This window comes from Coturnix japonica, chromosome 2, assembly GCF_054131305.1.
Source record: "Coturnix japonica strain WE chromosome 2, WE-NBRP24, whole genome shotgun sequence".
NCBI classification, from domain to species: domain Eukaryota; kingdom Metazoa; phylum Chordata; class Aves; order Galliformes; family Phasianidae; genus Coturnix; species Coturnix japonica.
The window spans coordinates 100452338-100467867 of NC_140664.1; the positions used below are offsets into that span (position 1 = coordinate 100452338).

At 39.7% G+C, this 15530-nt stretch overlaps 1 protein-coding gene across 3 annotated transcripts in view; it reads right to left on the reverse strand.

Annotated features, from left to right (window-relative positions):
- TMEM108 (transmembrane protein 108) overlaps positions 1-15530 on the reverse strand; it is a 141942-nt gene that overhangs the window by 100378 nt on the left and 26034 nt on the right. The window contains exon 1 of one of the 3 annotated variants that reach the window (XM_015854069.3): positions 2977-3065. The exons of the other annotated variants lie outside the window; for them this stretch is intronic. The gene's annotated coding sequence lies outside the window, so the exon portion shown is untranslated. Of the gene's footprint in view, positions 1-2976; positions 3066-15530 lie in introns of those variants that run through there. 3 annotated transcript variants of the gene reach the window in all.

Below are 15530 nucleotides of genomic sequence, written 5' to 3' on the forward strand. Positions count from 1 at the left end.
TGAGGTCATGAAAACCTGACCTCAAATACTGCATTTAAACACGGTTTCAATGAAGAAAGGATTACTGCAACCAGTCTCTTTCTTGCATTCCTTAAGTTAATAATTGCAAGTCAGTTAGTATCTTTGCTTTCTGCTTAAATGATGGCTACTAAAATTCCAAATATTTATTAAAAATGGAAAGCTAGCATCTGTTAATGAGAAAACAGTTCAAGTGCCTAAGAGGTTACACTTAACCTGCAATACAACAATCATGAAGATTATATTTCTCTAGAATGCTCCAATATCTTCTGCCCCAAAAGTTCAATCTTCTCTCACAACGCTTTGATGTATATGCTCACTGCTAACTAGTTCCATGTACTGAAGCACTAATGACTATGTAGTATGTTCTCTTGCCTAATTCTGCATGCCTCTTCTAAAAAAATCAAACATCATCTGTCTGACAAATGGCATCAAGGTTATTTGGAACACTTAATTAGGTGATTTTTTAGCAATTAAGTAATATTTTCAGTTCTAGCATTATAAAAGTGGAAATACTGATGTTGTACAGTTTGAGCGCAGGGAGAGTTCTCTGGTACAGCATGAGAGGATAAAATCCCACCCAACTTTCATACAACATGCTTTTTGTTGATCATTTATCAACTATAGAACAACTCATTCCGTTTCATTCCAATTCTATCTGTAATAGACAATGCTACTCAGAAAGTATGTGTGTCCCACACTGCTTTCTGCACTTCTTTAAACAGCAGTAGATTACTTTTTAGATTCAATCTCCCATGGGCTGAACAAGCAGTTGGATAAGTTAGGTGCCTCCTCTTGTGATGGCACCACTGTTTCAGTCTTTCAACTACAATAGAAATGACTGCAGCCTCTTAGTTCCTGCTCTCCCAGACTTGTCCTCCCTTATTAGGAGACCTCTCAGGGCTGGGCCACCTCATGTCAGCCAAAGGAAGACACAGTGAATGTGAACTCATTGTCCCATTGAAGCTTTCTCCTGTTGATTACCGACAGCATTCAACATGGCTTGATCAGACTACTAATGCTGCAGGTAATTCACTGGAATCCCACCATGGGTACCACTGATTTGCTGAAATCACATGGAACTCATTTAAGCCTACCAGTATGAGTAAGGTTGAAGAATCCCAACACTGACATCCACACCACTAGAATCATAACCCTGGCACACTCTCTTCCCTACCCTTCCCAAAAATCAAGTCTTTTTATACCTGCAGGGTCAATCTGATGCCTACATGTGAAGCAAGGATGAAAAAAAAGAACAGTACTGTGCCACTGAACAGAGGATTGGCAGAACCGTTCAACATTCCAAACCCTTCTTCCTGACTTGCACTGATTTGTGTCACAAATTAAATACTGTGCACAAAAAAAAAAAAAAAAAAAAAGCCCCTGAAACGGTGATTTTAATCTTTCAGCATTGATTAGAAGAGCATAAAGAATGAAAATGAAAAAACATTTCTTTAATACCACTGCAGATGATTACAATACATAATGCAAGCTCTTTAGGGACATCTCCATTGCTTCTTTGCCGCTCTGAATATTGGGGAGTGTTTTTTCTTTGGTACGTGCTCATCTTCTCAGAAAAAACACAGCAATTTGCAAATTACTTGGTCTTGTTCTATAACTGTCTGGTTAAGCTGCAATTAGATTCCCTCTGTTCAGATATACATGCGCAACTTTTAACAAGGGAGGCAACATCAGGTTTTCTGAGCCAGTAAAGCTACTCAAAAATGTGGTTGAAGCCACCAGAACAATGCATGTCCTGTTTCGCCATCCATCTTCTAGGTCTTCAGAATGAGAAGCACAGGAAGTCACCCAACCACATTCTGCTAGTGGGAGGGATTGCTGGAAGCAGTTGATGGCTTCATACTCAGAGCATGATTGCCACCAAGGTGGCAACACCATTTGATGCTTCCTGGTCACCAATGGATTACAAGAAACCATATGAATGATTGATACATTCAGAATCAATAATGACAACCCAGCTCTTCAGGCACTGGAATAATCAAGTTACCCACACCTTACAGCTTCACGGTGCTGGTATAGAATGGCTGTTCTTTGCTGGTACTGCCCACAATACCCAAGTATTATGTAAGGGAATGCTTACCTCACTCATTCCCCTGGCAGACCATCTGACACTGACAAATACAGCTTTCTGTGCCAATTACCAACATATGCATATGAGCTAGCAGAATAAATCTAATCACTCCAGCTACTATTCCAACACATTTTACTACATAAAACACCATTTACAGACAGATCCCAAATTTATAAGCTTAAATCTTCTTCTTAAAAGAATAATTTCAGTGTTCTCTCAGTGCAGTAGGTTGAGCCCTCCCAACTCCCATTTACAGCTGAGTGGAGTCAAAGGAGCTCCCAGAAAGCCAAAACAATGAAATGAAAGATCATTATTTCAGATGTTCGCAGCAAAACAGAGATCTACTCATTCATACAGTCTTATTTAATGAAATGCTTTTAAAAGACAGCTCTTTCTGGTACTCACATAATGCTTGCTTTATTCAGCTTCTTACTACAAAAAAAAAAAAAAAAAACATAAAAGGGTAAAAATACATATATTCTGTCATTTCTACGTGAGTATTTCATGTCATCTCCAAGCTTGACAGTCTGATGGCAAGCAAAATTAGCAAGAATGTTAATCACTCACAACTGCTGATGGCAACCAGCCTTGCAAATTTGACGGGAGAAGTCAGAAAGGAGACAAGAGGTTCAATTATGTCATTTAAAGGTCCTAGCCAAACAGGGTAACATCTATTAAAAATTATTTTACTGATGGATGAACACAGAAGAAAAGAACTGGCTGACAGTTTGTTTCAGTGCCACGTGGCTAGGAGAGACAAGACTCATGGGGATTATTCCAGCTTGATGAAAATTCTCCTTTTCTTAAAATACATATATACATTATTTCAATAGAATACATAAATAGCCAAGACAGAAAGTCTTTACCAGGTCTGTGCAGCAGTTGATCTGAGGTCCTCTAGGTTACTTTTAGATTGGCTGTGGCTTCAGCCCCAAGCTGTAACACTAGCTCAAGATGCTCCGTCTTGTAATTGAAGGCTTAATCTCCTCCTACTCATCTGGGCGGTTGTAATGAAATACGCCAGTTACTCCCTACTCTTGTTTTGGAAAAATGCCCAGCAGATTACAACAGCAACAAAATTAAATTACCTATTCTGTATGTCCACTTCACAGCATAATCATACTGCCCTTTACCAGACTTGTCTTAAAGCAAGAGATATGCTCTATTACAGAACTGCTGCTGTGTCACAGCCCATCCTTGACATCACTACAAGGTGTCAGAAGTGCAGGGATGAGAATAAAATAAAAAAGCTGTATCTCTGTATCCAATAGCTCTATTAATAAAGAGCCTTCATCCACATACAGCATCCCAAGAGCATCAGTATGAGTCAAATGAGGAGATGAAGCTCTGGAACAAGTTAACAAATGACTGCTTGCAAATGACATCCTAAATCTCTCTCCCCTGCCTTTCACAAAACCCTTACAAGGCATCTTTAGGTAGCACATCTCTTACAGAGCTGAGTCTCACAACTTTTACCAGAAAACCATGAGTCTCATCCTTACATTTATATCTTCACAGATGCTTTTAGACAGTAAGCATGCCTGACTTAGATGACTTATTATAAAACCACGAAGATGTGAATACTCTTGAGAGCATCAAGGAGAGAACAGCTGATAAGCAGATGACTTGCAAGATACAGAGATCAGAACAACAAAAGAATGGGAAGTGCCTTTCCTTTTGTTGGTTTTTATTCCTCTTCAGCCTCCAACAAAACAATTTTTGATGATGTTATTAAAAAAATCATAGGTTCTTCTGGAAAACAGGCTCAAAATGTCTCCAGGCAGCTATTCAAGCTCTATAGCCAAGGCTAAATTATCTTGTTGCAAAATGGTTGCTACTACAACCAATAAAAGTGACGGTGGGGCTGATGCAACAAACAGCAGTTCTGGAAAATCTCCCAAGCAATTCATGTTTAATTTAAGAATTTGGACAGCAAGTTTGACATTTCATTAAATCTGAATTTCCAAATTAAACAATATAAAGAGTATTAAATTAATAACACTACTATATCTTGCCGGTGACATAACAACTCACAGTGCCTCTCAGGGTGTTGTTAGGCACCAGCAGTTAAACAGAAGCACTGATAAAGCTCAGAGTCAACTGTCCCCAGACTGATTAAATTCAGGTGCTTCCTGCATCTTGTTTTCAGATCCTGCACAAATCTAGCGTGCAGCACAGCTGAGACTCATTTCACTTCTGTTCCGCAGATCAAGCTCTTCCTAAATTAGCTCACTGATCACTCCAGAAGCAAAGGTGTTCACCTTCAGTTTTGCTTCCTGACATGCTACTCCAGCTGAACTTTGCTTTTATCTCATGAGTAACTATTTGGAAGTTTACGAAAGTGCTCACCCATTCCCTACAAGAGTAATGTCTAGCAGCAGATGTCCAGCATCTCAGATGATGATGTGCTCAAGCCAGAGCTGGAGAAGCCAACAGACAGGTGGTCCTGCTCCTTTCTGCTGCCAAGTCTGCCCCATTAATGCAACGGGGCTGAAGGCCATCAGTGCAGCAGTCAGAGCTTCATCTCCAAATGCGTCTCTGTTCTAAATACATCTCACCAGATGGTTACTATTCATCCTTCTGATGGTGTCTGGGCACGTTCCCTCCAAAAAGGCAATAAACCTCTTCTGATGTGGTGGAAAAGGACAGCTCTATTTCTTCCTCAATCTACAGGCATACAATCCACTTATAAAAAATACAGAGTGCCAGAAAGAATTGCTCAGCAAACCCTTCTTCCATGCTGGGCCAGGAAAAGCTCTACCAGAAGCAATGCTGACATTTTGCTTTTCTTATCAGGCAAAAAAGATCTTTCTAGTGCAAGAAAATTAACATTGCTGTCTTCATCTGACCCCTGCAGCAGCCAAAATACAGCTGACTAAATTGTTCTCTACAGGAAAGAGAGCCAATGGAGAATGCAAACCAAGGTGGGGGTTCTACCACTTCGGCAAACGTATTGCTCAACTGGTACCTAAAGGATGGGTTAGGAATAGAGAAGGCGTATCTTCAAAAACACAAAGAGATTTTACTAAAGGGAACTTGCTTTTATAATTGTTGGACTTCCTGCTGGATTCATTGTCTTGGTGTGGAAAAATACCTGGACAAGGGCTTAACTTAAAAATAAGTACTTGGGTTTGTTTACTTTCTGAGGGACTTTCCTGAAAACATTAATTCTGGATTTCAGGAATAGTAATGGCCAGCATAAGAATGTAGATAAGCAATCCAGGAGTGTTAGCACTGAATGTGGGCCACATGCACTTCTTTTGTAACCAAACATTCAAATACTTGATTGCGCCTGTTTTTACTTATCCAAACACAGATTGAGAGCTTCTGCATGGCTGCAACCATCCACTTTGTATTTGCATCCTAGTAACAGGTAAAACACTGCCATAAGTTACCTTGTGAGCCTGCAACAACAAAACTTAAGTGCTAGAAAGATATTTCAAGTATGAGGAGATGCACTGGGTCAAAAATAGAAACAACTCTCATTTTTAGCTATTTTGGTAAAATATCTGTAAATTATGAAAAGTGTAAAAGGAGAAGTTAATTCATTTCTTCTTTTACTTCTTGCACGTTACCTACTCAGTTTTTTCTCATCAACAAGAACAATACTATTCATACCCACCTTACTAGAGGTATGCTTAAACCTTACTTAGAAAATACAAAGAGTAGCTGCCTTTCAATCAGAGCAGTGTATTGAGACTCAAATCTAGGCTCACTCCCGACTCTGATAAATCAGAGATTTTGTTTTTGACATTTGGCACTTTATTTCTCCACGCTTCTGAAAACAGTTCTATTATCCCATGTGCATAGTGATACCCCGTCTGAAAAAGAGAGATATAATATCCTTTTTGTTACATATTTTCTTACCTGTTTATCCTGCTGTCTGCAGGACTGGGACTTTCCCCCACCATGGGGGTATGTAGTGTGTGTGACACAATAGGGCTCCGAGATATCTCAGAACTTTCAGATGCTACTGAAATACTAATATTAGTTCAGCACCCACCACTAACAATTCTAAAATTACAGGGGAAAAGTAATGGGACAGGTCCAAATCCAAGTCCTGCTGCTACCAATAAAACTCCTGCTATTAAGATACTAGGATTTAGCTATAAATGAGGCAGGCATTATTTTAACAGTCGAGCCTGCAATGCCTTCTCAGTAACAAACGTAGAGGTAGAACCTTGTTCTGCAAAACATCTTTAAGACTAAAGAGGCCTAAAACCTTACATGAACAACAAATTCAGGTTTTCCATTACTCAAATCAGAGAACAGTGTGAAGGCAACTGCAAAGGAGAGACCTTTATTTGCCCAGCATTAGGATTCAAATTGTTTGGAGTTTGACTGTCACTGTTTTTATTCCATTCTATAAGATAACATGGCCTATGCTTTAATTGGTCAATTAATTACTCCTGATGAGAAACTGGTGAAAATGCCATGCCTTACATATGAAGCAGTGGTTATGGTAAGGAACCAAGGGTGTAAGTTTGAATCAGAGCATTATATCAAACATTTGCAAATCTGGCAGTTTTAATGGGCTTGAAATGATGAATATATTGGCATTCTATTGTTTGTCATGAGCTAATAGAAAGACCTATTAAAGTTATACCAATTATTTGTCCAGCATAAACAAATGGAGATCCATATACATTTTTCCCTCCAGCTCCTGGTGGCCATCATCATTCTGTAGGTGCCCAGAACATTGAGACAAAGTCACTGATGTCCAAATAAAAAAAAACCCAAGGATGACTGGTAAACACAGAAACAGATTTGTGAAGGAAGGAAAAAGCACACTTCAGTTTTGATGTCATTTCTCTCAGCCCTACCCCATAAGAGATAGTTACTCTACATGTATTTCTGTTGCCCCACAGGCCTAATACAGGCCCAGTGAATATGGTCAAGCTGCAGGAAGTCCACACTTACCATAACACGGCCAACAAAAGCAAATGACAGGAACATGAACAGAAAGAACATATGATCTTATGTGTCCATGCATAAACAGCTGTATGGTTTATCATATTCTTCTGAGCAACATATTCATCCAGCATGCTGATACTCTTCAAGGCAAAAATGCATCTTTTGAGCCAGTCCCTCTAAATCCTTTTATTCTCATTTCTGTCCCATTCAGTTCACCTCCTTAACAGAGATAAGGACCTTTTTTTTTTTTTTTTTTTTTTATTGCACATTACCTTGGTTGAACATTTCAGGCTCCATTAGAAGTTCACTGCTCACACAGTTCCAGGGGGAAATGACACAACAGGCTCCTAGTGCAGAGCAAGGCAAGCTCTCTTTCTTCGTGCCACAGACTGAGTTGCAGACAGTGGTATTCCCACTGCACAGCATAAGATTTGTTATCCTTTTTTATTTTTCTGTTGCCTTCTGACAGTGATGGGTTATCTCATACACACTGCCTGAATAGGAATACATTATCCTTTCTAAATTCAATGGTGGAAGGATCTGCAAAGGAAAGCAATTTTGCCGCTTTATCACCAAAGGGAAATACACCATGCATTAGGGTTCCACAACTGAAACTTAAATGGTATAACCGCTTATCTCCACCGGGCAGGGCATGACTTTTAGGACCTTGGATGAAAGGGGAGATATTCCAAGGAAAACTGCTAGAAAAGGAAAAGTAGTGGAGGAACACAAGGGAGACACTGAGCTCCCTAGACAGATTTACAAGCAATATGAAGTGAAATGAGGCCTCTAACCAGACACCTTCAGCTTGCTCAGTGCATGGAGGAAGAAGGCTTGAAAACCCCACACATGCTAGCTGAGAGCACAATTGGCGAGCTGCCTTGCCAGCTGCCAACACGTCCTCATTCACTGTACAGGACAAGTATCTTGAGCCTAACAAAGAACACTTCTGCAAACATATTTAAGGCTCCTTGTCCTTGCTCTGACAGCTCATGCTGACTCTGCTTCACAGCCATCCAGGAAAAAGCATTGAGCTACACAGGTTCAGATGAACTTGGGTTGTGGTTTCTTCTGAATTAAAGCCCACTGTATTCAACAGAACAGTTCAGCAGGACATAGAGCAGGCTCTTCATCACTGAACATATCTTGAGACTCAAAGGAATATATGCCAAGTATTTCACTGATGGGATTTCCACACTATCAAACTATTAAGGTGGAGTGGTGTCTAGGGAGGTGGCATTGGAAAATTGCATATTGGTAGTGCTTTTAAACATTAGTGCTGCTGCTGCGCAGGGTATGAATCTTATTATGCTAGATAGTATTTCTGCATATAAATGAAAGTAGAAAGAAACCACTGAGAGGAATCAATGAGCTAAATGGAAGGGTTTTTTCCCTTCTTAATCACAGTCCAATTGGATATTTTCTGACAGTTATTCTTGCCTTTCTTTCTCACCACTATCCTCAAGAACATGAAATTCCCTTTGATGGAAGATAGCTGCAACCTACTCCCATTGACTAGCCCTGGAAAAACGCATCTGACAACCAAAACCCTGGGAAGATGCATCTGTAAAGTCTTTTTTTTTCAGTGCAAAAGAAATCAATGCAGCAAGGAATGAGTTCTCACTCAGCAGCTACTTTGTGACGCTTTGACGGCTACCTGCCAAGTGACTCAGCCTGCAGGCACATCAGAGAGGACTCCATTCTTGTCAGGTCTTGTAAACAAAGCAGGACTGGAACTAGATGGAATGTATGTGGATGGAAAGCTAGATTTTGCAGGAGATGATGCTGGGTATTCAAAAGGTGGCAGTCTTACCTCAGAGTCAGTACTGAGCTGACAGACCAGTGTGATACCAAGGGCAGTTTGCTGCTGGAAGTGGTGTATAGCTTACAGGAGGTGTTAAAAGGAAGGCAGCAGGCTGAGAAAGCCCTGCAGTGCTATTTGGAAGATCAGGAGCAACTGATCATCTTTAACCGAGAAATGGCAGTTTGCCAGTTTCAAAGGCATACTCTTATGAAACCACAGCATGCTCTTTCAACACCATATCTCCACTATAGAGACTGCTCAGGTTACTGATCTTTTAAAATATCTGTGTAAGACCAGAATCTTACTGCACCTGACTCTGTATAATATGCTGTATACAGTGTCAGATGGGCACCTGATCTAGTGGAACAAGGATGGAGCTAGATGAGCTTTAAGGTCCAAATTATTCTGCAATACTATGACTCTACATCACAAGACTGACTGAGAGCCATGCAGTACTAGAAATCAGAAATCCACAGAACACGTTGCTTAGCTAATGATCACAATGCAATGCTGAAGTATCTCATGGGCAATAATCACAAGGGTAACAGAGGTCCAAAGAAGGTGTCAAACACAGGTGTATGTAATACAATAAGGTCATTCACTTTCCTGCACTGAACACAGAATAATCATCCCTTTCTTCCTGGATTACACAATGGCAGCATCATCTCACACCACTTTTTCCCCACTGAAGCAGGAAGAAATCAGTTGTTGATGCATGTAGTCAACAAATTCATAAACACTCTTGTGAACAATTAAGATGCATCTAGAGCATTTGGGGAAAAGTGTGTATGAGTACATCATAGTTACTTATTCTGTACATATATTTGTATACATGCACAGCATTTTACTTTAAAAACTATGTTTAATTAGATCATCTTCCATGTTTTTCTCAACACAGAAAGGTAATATTCCACACTGCTCTGTATGCACAAATCATTTTGCCTCATTTGTGGAAAACAAGGTGACTGTTGAATAGTAAAACAGAAAAGGAAAACAAGCAATGGGCAGTGATCAATGGAAGCAATCTGAAGAGAGGTAAACAAATATATTTAAGAACAACCCTATCAAGAAAAGCAAATTACTATGTCAGTCCTTTGAAAAATTGCGTTATGCGTTCCATCACAGGCCTGATTTAGCGTACAAAGCAATCAGCTACTCTTTAGTACTTGATGGAGAAAGAGCTGTACCCACTGGAGAAAAGGTCTCGGGAAAGAGTTTGGTGAAGTTGTCTCCTGCTCTTTTGTTACCACGTTACAACATTCTCAGCAAGTCAGTGGTGCAAAATTCAGAAAACCTGGGAAAAAATGTGAAATACTAATAAAATAATATGAAAGATACTAGCTGACAGTGGTATTCAACAGATAGTTTATGGCTGGCGGGGGAAACAGTCAAGATGTACAGAAAACAGTATTCTTGTTCACCTGTGTAGCTACATGCTATTTGCACGTGCATATTACTGGGTAGGACACAGCAGCACTGACACTTAAAACATGCTTCAGTGAGCCTTACCAACTTGAGAGTTACAGCTTTTTTTTCCTTTGGCAGTGATTCTGTGTTGCTTTTGACAGGTCACTTTATGGCTTTGCTGTAGTTTAACAGGGTGTACATGGAGATAATATTACTTACCTATCTAAGGGGAAGCTTAGGATTCCTAACTACATAATGGAACCGTTGCCATCAAAAAAACCTTTAAATGAAAAAAAATAATCTGACATGACATACGTTTCATGGAGTTTCAACCATTTGTATTGATTAATTTCTTACCAAATGTTTAACCATTGGAGGAAGAAAAGAGGCAGAAAGCAACACATGCTTCTCAATCTTTCCTTTTCAATGTAATGTACTAAAAAGACTACTACAGTATAGAGTGCATGAAAGGGCCACTGCTAATACCAACACCATTCTGAGACTTGAAATATCTATGGCTGTACATACAACCCAGTATGCTTCCCATTCAGGATACGAACAAAAAGCCATCTACCTAGGTTTTCTCACAAAACAGAAAGCTTCCGTCCTGTGCCGATTCAGATTTCTTACTTGTGAATGAGCTACTGTTCACACTCTCCTGCTTCCAGCTAAGAATCCAGATTCAGTAATATTCCTATCCTGTCTTCACTATAAACCAACCTTGGTGACCTAGCTGCCTTCAACAAGAAACTTTACTAACAAAGAAGCTGTTTCTCATCCATTTTGCATAACGCTCAGGCCGAGGTCACTCACAGGCATGAAGGCTCCTAACAACCAAATGCAAAATTATGCTGTCTTGTTGTAAAAAATATACAGTTACGGAATATATCTGCAAATGTGAGTGGTATCTCAAAACAGCTGCTCATTTTGAGATTAAAAAACACCAGCAAATTTGTTTGGAAACAGCACTTGGATTTCCAGTGGTAATTAACCGGAAAGAATTTGGTGAGTTTCCATGCATGACAAAAGCATATCTCAAAAGGATCTTTATAACTGCTGTTTCTGTATACTTAGTCCAATTTCTAGCCAAAATTGGGAATTATTTCCAAAGGGAATAACTTGAGCACACTTGCCTCAGACAGGTTTTTGTTGGGCTCATCCTGACTTTGATACAAATTCAAACCAACTACTATGGACTCTTACATAGTCAAGTCTAACTTTGTTCTCATCTTTTATTTTTACTTAATTCCATCATATTTATCAATCCATTTACATAGCCCTAATATTAAGAAATGCCTAATATTAAGAAATAGTTTCACACAGCTGACTACAAGAGATGCTCACCTCAGGGCCAACACAGTTTGCAATTTCTTCTGCAGTTTACATATTTGGTAAAAAAAAAAAATAAATCCATCTTACAAGCCAGTGAGAAGGGTTTACAAGCAGATTAAAGGATAAAACAGCTGACCATACTAAAATATGCGGTCAATACACTGTTAACCACAAATCTATAACTGTTTTGCTGATAAACACTGCTTAAGCTCCAGTTCATTCTGACTGCTGATTTCAGATTCTTAGTTACATGAGCAGCAAAACAAGGAAAAGAAATTCAGCTGTTTTCATAAGAGTGGTGCTGGCTCACAGTCAAACCTGCATAATTGGTTTTCAGATTCCTCTCATTTTCTAAGTAACTAAAGGAAACTGGAATGGAATCTCTCCTTCAAGTTTCCTTCAGCACAACCACTCATGGAAAGTATTTTGAGTGTGCTCCATACTACTTGCAGTTTAAGAGACTGATTCACCCTTTTGCCTACAAGTGGGTGCTCATCAGACTCCTGACAATGACCAGATGAAGCTCAGACCCAAAGCCAAATAACTGCTGTAAAGCTAATCTGCTTACAGAGGCTGCAGAATCTCCATCTGCAGAGGTCTGCAAGACACAGCAGGTTAAAGCCACAGTTACCCCGACCCCATGCTGGCAGTAATCCCCACTGAGCACAAGGCTGGATGAGTCCCCTTCCAACTACAGCTTATGTTTCCCTGTTCTCATTAGGAAAACAGTGAAAAATGTGATCACTTCAATCTCTAGACAAAAGCACACATTTGTATCTAAACATCAATTATATCTGAAATCTCCTCCAGTTGCACAGATAGTTTGAGAAAGCATCAGCTTTGTGCCAGCCAACCCCATCACCTGAAACTTGGTCTTTGTTGTCAGTTATCACACAACATGGGAACAAAAGCAAATAAAAATGACTAAAAAAGCTGCACTTATAAATGGTTATCATTGAGTACGCAAATATTATTGTTGAAGATACATACAACACCAAGCGTAAATCAAGCTAACAGCAGATAGAGACTTTGATTTGTCCCTGGAGTACAATCCACTTAAAGAGTCATTGCTAGAAGGTAACATTGTGCCAAGTAGTGTTTGATATCTAAATAATTGATTTAAAGTCTTGTTAGTTGATGGCTGACCATAAAAGCACTCTGCCTGCTATAACAGTACAAAACAAAGCAGACTTGCAAGAAAGGTCTCATGAGCAGTCAGATTTTTACCCTGCAAGTCAAAACCTGATGCCTAAGTGCTCTTCATTTGAAGAAACAAGAATAAAAACATTTTGTTTTCCAATTTATACTGGAAGGCACTTGCCAAAATAACCCACCTTGGGAGCTTTTGTCTTTGTTTAATCAGCTCCTGCTCCTAAACACATACATAATCTCAGAGACCAGTAGTTTTCAGTTTTTCCTCCATTTGCTTAGCCTTCCTTAGGTATTTTCCAACAGACGAGACTACCTTGAAAAACAAATTTAAGCCTCCTGACAGTAAACTTACTTGACTTTGATCTCTGCTGTAGAACCATATAGAATAAGAACTACTCCAAGACAGATCATAGATAACTTCCAAGCTTAGGACTCCTCTATCACTGCTCTATCCCCAAGAACTGAAAGCACTGAATTATGGTGACACCACTAAGAATTATGTTTCCACCTCTGCTCCTGGCTAGTAGCATTACAGCAGATGCATTCTTTGCATTTCAAATTTGATTTCAGGCTGTGAATGCCACAGAGCTGCTGGGGCACTTTGCTAAGTCAGCTCAAAGAAGGAAGGTGGCTTTAGGAAGAATTTTAACACTCCTGGCAAAAAGCAGTCTAAATTTTTATGTACTGAATATATTTAAAACACAGTCCAGAGGGGACAAAATTTGATTGCACAAATTTTTTTCTAACAGAGAGAGATATTGGGTTTGGGGCTGAGCTGTGTGGAGTCAGGATTGGACTCTACGGTCCACATGGACCCCTCCCAACACAGGATATTCTGTGATTCCAAGATAAAAGTCAGGTTACTTAAGTCTGCTTTTCTCAAGCAAGTAACAAACCTCCTATAACTGGCTGTGATTTAGTACTACCACAGAGCATTTTGTGATAGTTTTAACAGGCAGAAAGCATCTCAGTTTCCCCATGTATGTGTACAAAAATGTGCTTACATTCCACAGGTGCCTCTTCCCTTCTCTATCCTATCCTCAATCCAAAATAACAGCATTAAATGCTAAGCCTTGGAGCAAACCCACTTGTAGTGTGCAGTTCTAAGTGAGCACTGAACAAAAGCTGTCATAAACATCACTGCACTAAGGGCTCCTGGACTCCAGTAAATAATTGTAATGAGTTGACTATCAATCAAACATGCCCCCCCTGTCAGAAATAAAGCCTGCTTTTTGACTTTTAAGAATAGCTATTAATGTCAATCATGATTTTAAGTCAATCGCACCAGGAGGGCCGAGGCTGAATCTTGAAAATTATGACATGACAGATGGTAATAGGATGCCTTTGTTATTCATGCAGCAACAACAGCTACTCTACTGCTATGGTATACAAGCAGAAACATAAGCAAGGCTTTAGGTCAACACTTCATACAGAGATGAGACAAACATAGTAGTGAAGGGCTCTTTGTTGTACAGGCTCTAATCCTGGCACTTGCACAGAAATGAGACCTGCATTTCAGATAACCATCACATGCATGTTACTAAAAAACACAATTTTACTTATATGCTCTGTATGTATATTCCCAAAATAGCCATAATAGGAAATAACTATTCCCTGCTAAAAATCTGTTTACATGGGCAATCAGCACTAGCTGTGTCAGCATAAAATGCACTGCGCACAAGTAACAGCAGCCTTGTATTCATGACATCCCCAGTCATTACTATCAGCAGCAGCCGGAACAGAATTACATAGGTTGCTCCAAGAATAACATCTATTTACTTCCATGCAACCTACAACAGATATAAAGACCACAATAACACTATTTGATAGAGCAAATTATCAGCTACAAAACACTGGTTTTCAATATAGTTGCCACAATTAACTATGCATTTTTGCCTGCGATAACAAGAGCCTGTATGTCATGCTTAAAAATCAGCCATTCAGAATGCTGCTTGCCTTTCACACTGCTGTTACCACTACTGCAAGGCACCACCTGCTGCTTCACTGAGTTGATATCCATGATTTGGTCTCCATAAGCATTCAATAAGCATCAGTAAATGACAACAGGGAGGAATTCAATCCCACTTCTTTGCTTCATATACACTGTTCTGTCAGACTGCTCCTCTGCTGTCTTGAGGCAACAAAATGTAATGGAATATTGGTGGGGAGGTTCAACCTCTACTGTCACACCACTAACATCCATCTCTCATGTTGTGGGCCAACAAAATAAAATAAGAGGCAGCCCTTGTACATAAGGTATGTCACAACATGCTTGTTCGGCATGTATGTATTTTGCCCCACACCCTTTACCTTGGCTGATAACTGGGCTTCCAGAGCTGCTTTGCACTTCACTTTTGAAGACTTTGCAGATCACTCTGTACCCAGAAGGTCACATAACCACCACACAGCTCTTAAGTCTTCTGTGCTGAAGGAGCAAGAAGCCAAAAAAAAAAAAACAAAAAACCCACATTTCTTCCTTCTGCCTTCAGTACTTTATCTACAATGCTCATCTTGGTACTGAATATGCTTCTTTAAAGGGTCAAGAATCAGAGGTTTCCCAGCTTTAGGTACAGAAAAAAAAAACATGTTTTAGAAGCAGCAACACAGATGTCCAAACAGGATACTGGGCAGTGTATTCTTAAGGCATGAAGCTTGTAAGGCATTCAAGAGAAGAAACACACACCTAAAAATCACTCCAGCTGCATTAGGAAAACATCGAGCAGATTTCTGGCACAGGGTACTTGTATACATTTGCTCTGTCACAGACTACTGTGTGTCTACAAAGGAAAAGATGGGGAGGGCCAACGGCTC